Genomic DNA, 15,738 nt, shown 5'->3' with positions numbered 1-15,738 from the left:
TTTGGAGCTCATATCACCTGTGTTCTTTCATATAGGGTCAATACAGGAGGCTCTAGAGTACCCAGTTTGAGGATGCCAGAGTGATAGAATGCAGCATGTTCACCTGACTTAATGCAGACACTGATCAGAGACAGATAAGTATGATGAGACAGGTGCACAGTCTGAAATAGAATAAATGTACTAGACATGTGACCATCATATTATGCATTAATTCCCCCGAATCTTAGTTTACTCATCTATTAAGATAGAAATACTAATAGATATTATAAGATTGATTTAAAGATACACTGGAGAAAGCGTGCAGTAAGCATTCAAATAATGAAGTCATTATTATTTGATTATATGGGTGGCCATGGTCTCTTGATTTCCAGTGACACAGACTACTGAGAAACGGTCAGCTTAGTAGAGAGAAGGGACAGCTGGGGGTGAGAACACCCACCCCCAGTCCCACATAAAGCTCCTCCTACTGCATCAGTGACAGACACAATCAGCACCCTCATGTCTGCTGACAGGGCAGACTACTTTCCCACAGAATCCCAGAACAAGGAATGTACTTGCTTTATGGACCACATGTTGACATTTTAGCTTCCAAACTAAATATTAGAATAAATATCCCCTGAATAGCAATCCTTATTTTCCTCATGCAATCAGTTCTTGAGCAATTTCTTTCCATGGATTAAAAAAAAAAGAAAAGAAAACTTGCAATAGATTCATTCCATGACAGGTTTATTCAGCAATGCTGAACCTCTTCATTGACACTGCTTCATCCTTATGTAAACAAAGACTACTTTGGATCCTAAAACATAATCTCCCTGCTTAACGGCCATGATCCCAGAGACTCAGAAACAAATCTTGAAACCCAGTGGTTTTTGGCATAAATACATCCGGTCCCTGCAGTAGGTTACCGGTGCTGGGAATCCCAGGTGGGAATAGGTTTTGTGCCTTGGCCTGTTCCCCCTGGTGGCCCGGTGGCTGCCATCCTCCAGAGGCCACTGGACAATCAGGTTTGGGCCTGTAGTGGGGCCTCATGGAATGGGAGTGGAGCCGGCCCTTTCCTCCCCATCCCAACGAGACCCCGAGTCGCTGCCCACGAATGGCCTCTCTGGCTCTTGAACAAGATACTTAATGGCTATGATCCCAGAGACTTAGAAACAAATCTCAGAATCCAGTGACTTTTGGCAGAAGTGCATCCAGACCCGCAGTAGGTTACTGTCGCTGTCCCTCCCCCCCAGGGGGAAAGGGTGCTGTCCCTCCACCTGCTCCCGCTAGGTGGCTCGGTGGCTACCATCTTCCAGAGGCCATTGGACAATCCGGTTTGGACCCTCAGTGACGAGACACATGGGGCCTTGCGGAATGGACGTGGAGCTGCCCCTTTCCTCCCCACCCCAACGAGACCCTGAGTCGTCACCCACGAACGGCCTCTCTGGCTCCTGATCATGCTGCTTAATGGCCTTGATCCCAGAGACTCAGAAACAAATCTCAGAACCCAGTGGCTTTTGGCAGAAATGCATCCAGACCCCGCAATAAGTTACTGTTGCCAGACCACCCCAGAGGGGAAAGGGTGCTGTCCCTCTACCTGCTCCCCCTAGGTGACTTGGTGGCCGCCATCCTCCAGAGGCCATTGGGCAGTCAGGTTTGGCCCTCAGTGACTAGACACTCAGGGCCTCATGGGTTGGGGGTGGAGCCAGCCCTTTCCTCCCCATCCCAACAAGACTCCGAGTTGCCGCCCATGAATGGCCTTTCTGGCTCCTGATCAAGCTGCATAATGGCCATGATCCCAAACACTCAGAAACAAATCTCAGAACCCAACAGGTTTTGGCAGAAATCCCTCCAGATTTTAGTGTTAAAATTTTATAATTTCAAAATTACACGGCCACTACTGCAGCCACGCATCATCATATGTTATCCATAACCAGCAATAGAAAACAAATTGTCTACTGTTTCCTTTTCATCAGATCTGAGTGTTGGAGTAAAATACCAAATAATAATGGTGGGTCTGGTGTCAAAATATTGAATGTAATCAAAGTAGAGAGAGAGTAATGTAGACATCATCTGCCTCACAGGTAGGGGGAGGGTGTGGGATGAGGGTATGCTGGGGGTTTTTGTGGTGGAGAATGGGCACTGGTGAATGTATGGGTGTTTCATTGTATGACCGAGACTTAAACCCCTAAAGCTTTGTAACTGCTCTCACAATGATTCAATAAATAAAATTATTTTTAAAAAATTTTAAAATAGTAAGGTGGAGTTTATGCCCAATTCAGTCAGCTAATCAGTGGCTGAATAAATAGCAGTACTCCTACATAAAAAAAAATTAATCTCCTACAAGAATGTATTACTAAGAGAATAGACTGCCAGGAAAATCAAACTTTTGACTATGTGCAAAAAAAAAAAAAACAAGGTGCAAGAAACAAACAAAGAACAGGCTTCAGAGAAATAAGAGTTAGCAGACATCTTAGGAACAGGAGATATTCACAACAAAGGGAGGTACAGAAAGGGACTGGCAATAAGAAGGGAGAGGAGAATAGTTAGCAAAAGCAAAACAGGGGGACCCCATTTTCTGCAGGGCCTAATAGTCCTGCACATGCAGCAGCCCCCAAAATATTACGAATATAGGAGCCCAGGAAAATAATGTCTGTTATAATGACAGCCCCAAGTGTTCAAGAAATTAACAACTGTACCTAAAGTGCTTACTTTGCTACAAGGGAAAGAAATACATGTTTCTAAAAAAAAATTCATTGCTATTCTTTGGTTTACAATACTATTAGTAATGGTTTTTCATGTACATAATTCCAACACCATGCCCATTACCAGTGTATCTCTCCTCCCAAGGACCCCAACTCCCTGACTTAGTTGTGTGGATCGGTTCTTCCATTATGTTGCCTTTGGACCTTTGTTGCCACCTTGCTGTGTACCTGCAAGTTACACATATAAGAGACATCACTGTGTCTATCAGGGACAGGAATACATCTTCATAAAGCTAGCAACTAAAAAATATTTATACTGGCTCGACTAAAGGAAATAACAAGAGTTTGAAATAATGATAGTGTTGGAAAAAATAAAATGAGTACTTAAAAATACCAAGCTTCAATTACACAGAAATGTCACTCATCAGAAACGCCACCTTTCTCAACATAATTAAGGCATGATCCATGTACAAATCATGCGATCCTAAGTGCTACTGTGAAATCTTTGATTATCAGTATTTTGATAATGAATGACTATAGAAAAACATACCTAGTTATTTTTGAAGAAAATGAGTGGTCAAATATTCATCTTTTTTTTTCTTTTCTTTTTTTTTTTATTAGTGAAACACCATGAGGTACATTTGTAGACTTACAAATTTTTGTGCTTGGGTTTCAGTCATACAATGATCAAGTACCCATCCCTCCACCAGTGCCCATTCTCCACCCCCACCAATCCCAGTATCCCTCCCACCCCCATCCCCCTATCCCACCCTGACTTTGTGGCAGGACACTCCGTTTTGTTGTCTCTCTCATTTTGGGTGCTGTGGTTTGCAAAAGAGACATTGGGTGGCAATCATGTTTGGTCTATAGTCTACTTTCAGCATGCTTCTCCCATCCTGGGAGGATCTTCCCAACACCCTTTATTTGGTGCTCCCTTTGCTATCTGAGCTGCCTTTACTCCTAGAGTGTGCAGCTGGCCACCAAACCATGGAGTGAACCTCTTGGTATTTACCACAGCTATTCTTGGGTGTTAGTCTCCTATTTTGTTACTTTATGTTCCCCAGATGAATGCAATCTTTCTATGTCTGTCCCTCTCTTTCTGGCTCATTTCGCTTAGCATGATATTTTCCACGTAGTACCACTTGTATGTAAATTTCATGACTTCATTTTTTTCTAACAGCTTCAGAGTACTCCATTGTGTAGATGTACCAAAGTTTCTTTAACCAGTCATCTGTTCTCGGGAACTCAGGTTTTTTTCCATATTCTAGCTATTGTAAACAGTGCTACAATGAACAAACAAGTGCAGATGTCACTTCGACTATACTTTTTTGCCTCTCCTGTGTAAATTCCCAGGAGTGGTATTGCTGGGTCAAATGGAAGCTCAATTTCTAATTTTTTGAGAATCGTCCATACTGTTTTCCAAAAGGGTTGAACCAGATGGCAACCCTTTTTTATAAACCCTGTTATTCTTTCTAGTTCTCAGAAGGCTCCCTGCTGATAGCAAGTGATACTTAAAATAGCACACAAGGCCCAAAAGATAACTCAAAGGCTGGAGCCCACTCTGCATGCAGGAGTTCATCCCCATCATCACATGGTCCTCGGAACCCTCTGGGAATGACCCCTGGGCACAGTACTGGGAAAAATCTCAAGTACCACTGGGTGAGATACAACATCCCCACCCCCCGTACATCTAATAAACAATTTCACCCAATTTGAGTAAGAAGAGACTGGACCAGCCAATCCAATCAGGTAAGCTTTCTCTATAGATTTAAAAGGGGCCATCATAGGTCCAAGAGATGGCACAGAGATTTATCTTACATTATACCCACCTGAGTTCAAGTCCCCAGACCCTATCTGGTCCAGTAAACTCGACCAGAGGTTATGCCTGAACTGAGCCAGGAATAGCCTGAGCACTGCTAAGTATGGCCCAAACTCTCCCCCAACTTTGCCCCTGAGTTTATAAAAAAAAATTACATATATGTAATATAATATATATAGTGAGGTCCTGTGGTTTACAATACTGTTAATGATGGTTTCCTATATACACAATTCCAACACCACACCCATCACCAGTGTACCCACCTCCCGCCATCACCCCCAATGTCCCTTCTTTGAACCCCCTACCAAATTAATCCTTTTCTTTTTTTGGCTTTTTGGGTTACACCCAGTGATACTTAGGCATTATTCCAGGCTCTGCATTCAGGAATTACTCCTGGCAGGGCTTGGGGGACCATATGGAGATCCTGGGTTGACCATGTGCAAGGCAAATCCACTCCCCGCTGTACTATTGCACCAGCCCCCATACTTATTTTTAATCAAGGTACCATAACCTCCATTCTAATCCCCTTCTCCAATCCATTTAATTAGGAGATATATTACACTAAAAATATGCTTCTAATTTAATAAAAAAAAATTAAGTGGGTGTAAATTGCTTTTAAATATTCAAAAATGACAGTCTCACAAAAAGAAAAATGCAAATTGAAATTACTAGGACACACTTTTTTAAAACTTTAAAACTGGGAAAAGGCTAAGAAGTGATAGTGTAGTATTGGCAAGAGTGGTGGAAACAGAGAAGTTTCTACGTGGTTGGCGGGAGTATAAACTGGTAGCACCCCAAAAATCTTCACTAATGCCTTTCAAAATTGAAAGTGCACATACTGTTGTGTTCTGCAATTGGACTGTCAACTCTACTTGCATGTGTAAGAAGAAAAATCTACGGTGAAAAATTGAAGGTCATTGCAAAAGACAAATGATTGCGAACAATTATGTCCATTAATAGGGCACTGTGTACAGCCACATGATAAATCCTCTGTAGCCATTGCGAATGCAAGGAGCAAATTATTTATATGCTAATGTGAAATGAACTACTGTCAAGTGAAAAAATACAACAGGCATCCAGGCTAGAAGAGTGGAGGCTTCTGTCTAGATACTTCTGGCTAGAAGAGTCTGTTTCTGTCACCCCAAATTGGGACACCCCAAGTTGGGACAACTCTGAAGGGTCATCCCACTTCAGTTCCTGGTGGGACTGGCTGAGGCTTCTGTCATGACTGCATTACACTTTATGTTTCTCCCTCTTGGCACTCCTCCCTCAGTCTCTCCTTTGCATATATGATCTTGGGTGTACTGTCCATGGATCTTCCGGCCTGCAGAGCTCATTCTCATTTCACAGAACTAACCTGCTACTGCTATTACTCGTATGTGTGTTTGTGTGGAGGTGAGGGATGGGAGGATGAATTCAGAAAAAAAAAGAAGATTGACATTTATACACTCATGCAAACTGTGCCCCCAAAAGTACCTCTAGAAGGATATGCAAGACTCTGAAATATTGGTTAGCTTCAAGGAGAACTAGGAGAAGAGGGGGCTGAGAAGAAAGATTTTTTATGGTTTTATCTTTTTGGTGTTCTTGAAGTTTATATCATTAGTATGTACTACCAAGTTTAAAAAGATATAGTAACAGTACTTTTAAGAAGCGAAGGAAACCTTAAGAAATCCCAGCAAGGCTGTGAAGGAGAAATAATGTTTGCAACGTATGTTTATTCTCACTAGTGAGATTGTTTTCAAAGTGTAGTGCAGGCTGCACCGGCGAAGCTCGGGCCGTTGATAACTAGCCTGAATTCTTACTACAGACAATAGCTAAGTGAGAGGTAATATCTTAGTATCTCATTAGAAACAATGATGAAGATGGGGCTGCTTACCGGGCCCATTTCTGGGAAGATAGGGGAAAACCTGGCCTCACCCTGCCTCAGAACTGCTGACCACCCGCACTTCAACACATTCTTTGGAGGTTGGGGAGCGAGGGCATTGCTTTTCCAGATGCTCCCTCCAAAATGAAATTCTGACTCTACAACCAGCTTAGCCCTTACTTTTAAAAACTGCTTCCTCATCCCATTTGTGGAATTGCAGAACTGAAATATTCTAAGTTTAAAGGTGAATCTCTCAACAACTGCCAAGCCAACAAGAATGCCAATTGGCAAAAGCAGAGCTTGGGAGTGGAGGCATTTTCCAGTGCTTATAGATCCCGGGGGACCAACAAACATATAATGCCAACAATTTCGATCTCAGCGACGCCATAAAATACCTTTATAAGGTTTGACTCTTCTCCATCCACTCTAGCTCTCATTGTTTCCAGACCTTTCTGCATCCCTGTCCTCTTCCCACCCTATTCCTTGGTGAATGTGGATTAGATACCTGGTGTTTTCTCCATTTCATTCTTTCAGCACCAATGTGCACTATCTGGAAGCATCATCTGGTTCGAGAGGCTGAGGTTCATGATACGGGTGGAAGTCATAGTAATTGCAGGAAGTTGTTCTGGTCAACCTTGAAGACGCTTCCCCTGCATAACTTCACATCTTAGAAACTACCACAGTCTTCTTTGGCATGACTCTCTTCTAGCCCACACACTTCCTTGATCATGAAATGACTTCAAAGTAACAGACTTGGCAAAAGATAATGATTAGTGATAGCCATAGATGATCCAGACAGCTTGGACCTCCCAATGAAGTTAACAACTAAAAGTTTATCAAAGCATAAAGCACTCTCACTTGGATTATTACTTGCTGCTCATATTTTTAGAAAAATTTACATGGTCATTTGGGGAATCTGAACTATATTTTCAATTGGTCACACTTCTGGTATCTCAGATATTGGTAGCTATAAGCCCTTTCCACTATAAACCTATATGCTTTTCCTCCTTGAATTGATACCCAGAAGAATGTGATTATTATTCTAAACCTACAGGGAAACCCTGTATATGGTCTCTGTCACATCGATTCTTTTTAGAACCTTCAAATAAAAGTGCACATGAATATGTACTTGCAGATACTCAGATATATTTATAAGATATGCAAGTTCTATATTTTAAATATGTGAAATGTATCATATGTCAATTCTACAGTGATAAGCTGTAAGTGGTGAATAAGTTTTGCAAGAACTATTAAAAAGGAGGTGTGATTAGGTGTTGGTTCCCAGAACACCTGGCCAAAATCAACTGTCCAACTCCACTGCTCTGGGCACCTCCACTTCAATTTGGCTGTGGTCAGACTTACCATTTAGCAGCTGGAGTCACAGCCTTGACACCCAAGAACTTGACCCTAAGCTGAGACCACAGGATTGAGAAGCAGGGGTCATTGTCCCACACTCTGGTGGGGAGGCTCTCTTCCTGCCAGTGAACTTGCTTGGTGATGGACTAATAGTAGGAAATAAATACACGGAAAGGCTCTGGGGGGTTCTTGGGCGCCGATGACAGCTGCACAAAAACCTGCCGTGGTTATGAGAAGTTCAGCGTGGTTAGCTCCTCGCTTGCTCAATTTAGGCCCCAAGCCCACATTACCTCCTTTATAAGCTTTAATATCCCTTGGAAGCTCTCCCCCTTTACATTCTCCATCTCTTCCCTGGAACATATCCAGAGGGGTCTGTGATTGGGTTACATGCAAGTTTCTGAACTTGCAACTTCCTTTCAGTCATAAATCACCTCTTACACACTCACTTTTCCTTCTCATTGTTCTTTGGTATTAATAGTTCTGAATCCCGAGAGCATTGAAGAACCGTTCCAATTTTGGTTTGAAAATCAATTTGGAAGCCAGTGGTTGGCTTTGCTTAGACTTCCAATTCTTCGGAGAAGATTAGTTCTACAAACTGGTCATACCAGGGATGAGAACCCTGGTCTGGTGACCTTCAGCATTTTAACATCTCACAGTTTCATCTTGAAATGTTAGATACCTTAGCCTTTGTGCTTTTCTTTTAACTCTGTCTCTAAAATTAAAATGTTAATTCTGGGATGGAGAAAAAAAACCTAATGCCTTCTGTTGTGTGATCTAGAAGATAATTAAAAAATAGTTCATTTCAGGATAGGTCAAATTCTATTATGAAAGCAGAAGAATAACTAGGAAGCCTGGTAGTGTTTGTTAAAGGTTCTGATAGTCTTCTCAATTTTTTTGGAAACAACATTCTGCTACATAAGCACTGTTTCCTCCATACACTGCTGAACTTCTGCTGGAAAAGTGAGGGTGTCAGATCTCATCAAATATTGACAAACTTCCCAAAGATGGGAGCAGAGCTCCTCGGTCAGTGAACTCGGCTGCCTTCCCTCTCAGACCCATGAACTGCCTGCCAGGGAAAAAGGAAGCAGTGTTGGTCAATCTCTCTCTCTTTTTTTTTATGAACACAAAAGTATCCCTCACACACAGTACATTGACTTACATTGTCTCACCACATAGAACAAGAGGCTGACACTAAGCAAGGAGAGTTGCAGTCAAAGGCACATGGGTTGGCAAGCAGGCATTCTGGAAAGGTAAGGAGAGGACCAGGGAATTCATACAGGGGTTCAATCGCCAGCACCTAGTTGCTCCTGAGTATGACCAGGTATAGCCCAAGTCAACACCCACCCCAGGGCCTGAACCATTCCAAATCCTTGGGCCCAAACAGTGAGCTGCTGGTCTGGTTGGTCAAGTATCATTGGGAAGGGCCCTCAGGCCTTCTGAGTTTTGCTTAGGATGTCTTTAAAACAAAGAAAAAAAAGGTTCTAGCATCCCCCAGTAATCTGGTGCCCTGCTTAAAGGCTTTTCTATGCCTGTTTACTAACTCCTTTATCTCTATACAATCCTCTGATACTAGAACCAGGGTTTTTAATTTTTTTGGAGGTGGGGAGGAAGTTGTTTGTTGTTTGGGGTTAAAACACAGCAATGCTCAGATGTTACTTGGTACTGTACTCAAGAATTACTCCTGGCAATGCTTAAGAGACCAAATGTTATGCCGGGAATTGAACCTGAGTCGGCCATTTTCAAGGCAAATTTCCTACTGGTTGTACTATCATTCCAGCCCCTAGAGTCAGATTATTTTATCCTGTCCCCCAACAGCTTCTTAGGGGTCATCCCTTAAGCACCCTCACCTGTGCCCCTGAAAGCCAGACCACTGTGCCATCGCCACAGGCTTCCTCAGCTCAAGGTGGGGGTCCATCTGGCAGAGATGGGTGATTTATTTATTCAGGAGTAGCTCCTGCTTTGAAATGTCATCAGCAATTTCAGGAGTCTGATTAAGTCTCCTGCATCTGGAGAGAGAGATTGCCTATTAATCTATTCATTAGTGTGAGACAATGTCTCTTTTGAACTTGATATGTCTAATTGTGGAAGAGAACAAAACCTGACAATTACAGGCAGAGACAGGCAAAGAGCATCTGTTCCCATGACGTCAGGACTCCTTCCAGGTGGCTCACAAAGCACCAGAGTGCTCCATCCTGACTCCTCAGAGTGGCATCCCTGTCAGGTCAAAGTGGCGATGAGAAGAAGCTAACACTGACTTGAGTCCTTGCTATGTATTGCACAAGATGTCAAGTGCTATGCACGTACTTACCCAATTCATTCTCACAACACTAAGCACTGAGTATTTTTATCTCCACCCAACAGATGGAGACTCCAAATAGAGGCTCAGAATGACTGAAGGGCTCGCCTAAAGGGAGAGAGCGCCAGAGCAGGGTTCTATCCAGCCTGTGACCTGGAGCCCGCTCTTCTTTCTACCACTCTGTGTCCCTCTCTGGCAAATTCACAGAGATGCCTGAGAATCAGCTCTTGGTTCTCCTGCTGGACACTCTATTCAGAAATGCAGGAGAGCCCACACAATGTGTCAGTTGCTCACATGCCCCAGAGAGCATCCCAAATCTTCACTAGGTAAGGGGGCTCACTCCAGACTAGCCAATCAACAAGAACCCAAGCAGGCTAGTCTGGCTGATCTCACCAGAGCTGGTACCCAAACCCAGGTCTGTTGTGCTGAAATCCAGCCTGGCTTGTAGAACATGACCACAAAGGCTCCTGTAGCAATTTATGAAGAAATTCTATACCCGTTTACTAACAAATTCTCAGATGTCTGGTCTCTGATTATCTGGGACACCTCCCGAGAAGCCTATAAAATCCCAGTGTCTGTTTATGGGCCAGAAGTTTCTCTTTGCTGTGAATTTCAGGCTCACAAAACAAAGCCCCTACACCTCCTGCCTCATCCTTCTTTGCTGCTCTGGATGAGCCCAAGGTCTAGGGAAGGCAGCTGTGAGTGATTTCACTCTTCATACATTAGAAAGTCAGTCAGTCTCACATATGACATCAAAAGTCTTAAGAACAACATTTGTGTGTCTCCATATGCATGTCTCTCTGTGTCAGGCCAGTAGTAGTAGGTGCTCAATAAATAATAAAATAATCTGTTCCTGAGAATCAGTTCTTGGTTCTCCTGCTGGACACTCTATTCAGAAATGCAGGAGAGCCCACACAATGGGTCAGTTGCTCACATGCCACAGAGAGCATCCCAAATCTTCACTAGGTAAGGGGGCTCACTCCAGACTAGCCAATCAACAAGAACCCAAGCAGGTAACTGCCATATGTATTTGCATCCTGACAACTATATGCAGCCAGGAGCTTGATGGAGGCTTTTTGAGAGAAGACATCTCATAAATTGGAAGGCATAAGGTTGTTATTGCTTTGGTAACTTTCATCTCCTAAATACATTTTACAGATGTTTGGTTACATTGGACTTTCCTGGGTGTAGCCATTACTCATACTCAATTTTCCAGCCATAGTTCTTCAAGTTTTATTGACTCCTGAGTTCTGATCATAAGCCACCATGATCAAATCTCTTAACCTTTATTAGCATGAATATTGATTAATTTAAGTGGCTGACTGGGATTATCTAATTAGAATTTCCTAATCAGTGGCTGGTTATCTGTCACTACTACCTTTAAGGTGTCCTGATATCCTAAAGTGTGGCAGAACCAAAAGTAGAGAGAGAGTATGGGGAATATTGTCTGCCATGGAGGCAGTGGGAGGGTGGGGAAAGGGGGTATACTGGGGAGATTGGTGGTGGGGAATGTGCACTGGTGGAGGGATGGGTGTTTGATCATTGTGTGATTATAACCCAAATATGAAAGCTTGTAACTATCTCATGGTGATTCGATAAAAATTTAATAAATAAATAAAAATAAAGTGTGGCAAAGGCCACTACTGGGCCCTTTGTTTCTCTGTTTGACTCTTGTGAAAGCTGTTACAACTTGCAGAGAGCCCAAGACTATTCCCGCTTACCCTGGAGATTTCAAAGTCAAATCTGTCTTCAGAAAAGAGCTTATGATGCCACTGTGCTAGTTCCACAAGCGAGACAAGGGCTTGTAACAAAAAGATTCAAGTTCAACCAGTCCATTTCCTAGACATGAGATTAGAATGGTTGGGATGCCCAAGCGCTATCTGAATCTATGTACTTAGAAGTGCCTTTGAAAGAGTCTTAAAATCAGGTTGCATAGTAGTATCAACCGAGCCTGAGATCTTCTCTCTCTTTTTGCTGAGAATTTCTGAGTATGGGACATAAAATGGGAATTAGGTGGGTTCCTAGGTATCTGTAATATACAACCAAAGTTGAAACTCAATACTCTCATTTAAAAAAAAAAAAAAGATTCAAATTCAACTAATTTCCAACACATGAGGTTAGAAACAGCAGGTTAGACTAGGAACAGAAAAGTGGAAAGTGATATACCAAGTAAGAAATGACAATGACCTTCAGTGTCCCGTATTTCCAGAAGTCCGGGCAGTCATGCCCATAAACCACCTCTGCTACCATGTAAGCTCATCTACTGGTCTTGTCCCAGAGACTCATAAATAAATCTTAGAAGAAATAAACTCACTGTGAAAAATTTTCTCGAACAGCCACTCAGGCTAGGATATCCAGGGCACTGCTGGAGAGGGGCACATCAGCCCAGTGCCTATCCAAACAGAGCCCCGGCAACCACTTGCTCCCACACTGTAAAATCACTGCTGTGCCTCTGGCCACACTCCATTATCTCAGGACCCAGCCTCACCCAGAAATTAACCAGCTGAACATTTGGGTATGAAGGTCTTTGTGACTGAAATCTCTAGGCTTTCCCAGGGTCAGGGATGGCACAGAATACTTCCCCCCACCTTTCTGTACTTTCAGAGACCCAGGCAGTCATGTCCACACACACTGTTAAAAATTTTACTCCAGCTGCATCACCCAGTTAAAACTTCTGGACTTCCTCATGCGTGTAGCCATCTTGGAAGCCAGGCAACATCTTCAAACTCTACAACAATAGTAGCACACCAGATTGGACGGAATATAACACAGAAGATAACCAATCTTGACTAACCAAAGAGTAACACCAAAAGCTTAACCTGCAACAACATCTTAGTAATCCTTCACATGAAGACTTAAAGTCTCTATGGTGAGATAGAACAATTTACACTTATTTTCTTCTAAGAAAATATTTTTTGATCATCCAATTAGCAATTTTTTCCCTTTTGGGTCACACCTTGTAATGCTCAGGGGTTACTCCTGGATTTGCACTCAGGAATTGCTCCTGGCAGTGCACAGGGGACCATATGGGATGCCGGTGATCAAACTCGGGTCAACCGCGTGCAAGGCAAATGCCCTACCCACTGTGCTATCACTCCGGCCCCACCATTAACAATTTTTTTATAATAAGTAATATATAGAAATTATTGTGGGTCTGTTATGGAGGCAGGCTTATGGAGTGGTTGGGAAAATTGGAGACAATGGTGGATGGAAGGTGAAATGGCAGTGGGATTGGTGTTGGAATATTGAATGCCCATAACAAATCATCATGAACAAGTTTGCAAATCACAATGTTTATATAAAATATAGGGGGAGGAAATTTACATGAAAAAGTCTTATCTATTTCATGTAAACTCCAAAATATATTAGCAAAGAATTTGTTTAAAAGTTTTATTAATGATTGGTAAGGTATAATTATTACCATAATGAGATCTAAATATAAAATAAAATTTAATGCAATATATTAGATTCCAGAGTTGAAGAATTATTTATGTAAATGAGAAGAAACATTTTATTATATTGTATTAAAGGGTTTTATTTTTCTTGTTTACATAGGTTAAAATCATATAGTAATCACAAATTGGCTCTTACTATTTTTGTTTCTTTCTCAAACTTTTGTTGGAACAAATAATATAAAGTAAATTTGTTATGTGCCTAAAGGGACAGGTTGAGAATGGGAGGGAACTACCAAGACATTGGTGGAGGGAAGGTCACATTGGTAGTGTTTGGAACACTAAAGGCCTGGAATAACTGTGTAACGAAAAATTTTTTAAATCATGGTGTTTTTAATAAAATAAAATAAATAAAAAGAAGTGACAATGAGGAAAAGGAAGATTATGAACAAAGATCATTTAAACAATTGTCTCAGGTCATTAATTATAGGGGAACCAACCTCTTCTCTGTGCCCCAGAGCATGGGGGACCTGCCTCTATAGAGCACTGCCATATTGACTTGTACCCACTTTTGAGGGGGGCTGGAAGTAGAGTTAGTCATACCTGGAAGTGCTCAAGGCTTACTCCTGTCTCTGTGCTCAGGAATCACTCTTCTTTTTTTTTTATTCAATCATTGTGAGATATAATTACAAAGCTTTCATGTTTGAGTTTCAGTCATACAATGATCAAATATCCATCCCTCCACCAATGCACATTTTCCACCACCAATGTCCCCAGTATCCCCTCCCATTCCCAACCCTCCTCCTGCCTCTATGGCAGAGAATTTCCAGGGATCATTCTTGCTGGTGCTTGGAGGACAATATGCAGTGCCCAGGCCTGAAATGATGTCAACTATGTGCAAGGCAACCACCTTAGCCCCTGTGCTATCTCTGGAACCATATGTCCACTTTTTAAATGTTAACTTTAGATCAGAAGCTTTCTGAGGGAAGGGACCAGATTTGATCCATCTTCAAGCCTCTGATGCTTGGCATCACATGAAGGCATGGGAGGGGATGACAGGAGGTCTGCAGAGCGCATAAAACAGAAAATAGCCTTTCCCCTCATGGATACCCCTGGGAACAGTTTTTAAAATAAGACAATGAAAGAGCTTTGCCAACTGGAAAGAATGTTTAAAGTGGATATTTTATGGCTCTGACTCTTTCAGTCAAAGAGATTTATTTGGCGCTCACTATGTGTGCCGGATGCCAAGCAGAATGCTTATAGGAGAACACACAGTTGACAAAGCATAACACACAGACATGCAGAGAAAAGGGCACCATGGCTCAGAGAGGAAGAAACATAGGTCATGTTTTAGAACCAGAAACCAGCTGGAGAACAGCGGCCCAGGATGTGCCATAATGCTCAATTATGATAGATACAAAATGATATTCCACATGCTCCCTGGAAGGATCCAGACTGGGGCAACACCCTTCAGAAAGATTTCCTTCCCAAAGAATTTTTCAATATTTGATCATGGGGCTGATAATCTATAACCTAAAAAATTCACTCCTGGTATATGTCACTCCCATAATTACTGATGAACAAGGCAATGCTATAGGTTCACTTCCCATTCAAATTCCTTCCTCCTTTTTCTTTGTTACTCCTCAGTGCCCTTCTCCTCCAAAATCAACAAAGTTGAAAGAGGAGAAAAACAGCTTTCTTTGTCCTAGAATCTACAGGTCCTGCCCGACTCTCAACTGAATTTCTGAACTATGAAAATGAAAATTCCTACCCTCTGTTCACCACGCCCGCGAATAATAGTTGTCGGATGGAAACCAAAGCTTTCCCTCAATATTCCCAGAGTCCTCAGATCTCAGAGCAGGCCCCCATTTTCAACTATGGATATAAGTTGGTCCTTGCATCCGGAAATTCCCCAAAACTACAGAGAAACATCTGAAGAACAGAGGGGATCCAGGCCAGAAGAAACTGGAATTGTATTTCAATCCTCACTTCCAACCTGCTGAGTTCTTCCTGCATATAAGCTCTTTATGTGAAAGATATCTGAAGACAGGCAATCACTGGGGTATTTTACTGAAAAACCACACCACTATTTCCTGGTCTAAAATGCATAGATTACTGAAAATAGCCCTCGAGTAAATGGAGAAGTTTCCCTCTCAGTGGTTCTGTGCACTTAAATACAGTCTCACCAGATCCCTGGGGTGGGTTGTTCCCCACATTTTGTGGATGAGACCTGGAGTTGGAAGAGTTGGAATAGCTAATCAGAGAAACAATGAAAAGGCAGCAGTGTGCTGAAGGCCCCTCTGTCCTGCAGGTTGCAAGAAAGGACC

Source organism: Sorex fumeus, unplaced genomic scaffold, assembly GCF_029834395.1.
Source record: "Sorex fumeus unplaced genomic scaffold, SorFum_2.1 ptg000051l, whole genome shotgun sequence".
Taxonomy (NCBI): domain Eukaryota; kingdom Metazoa; phylum Chordata; class Mammalia; order Eulipotyphla; family Soricidae; genus Sorex; species Sorex fumeus.
The sequence above is the reverse complement of the archived record's forward strand: the minus strand, read 5'-3'. Positions refer to the sequence as shown.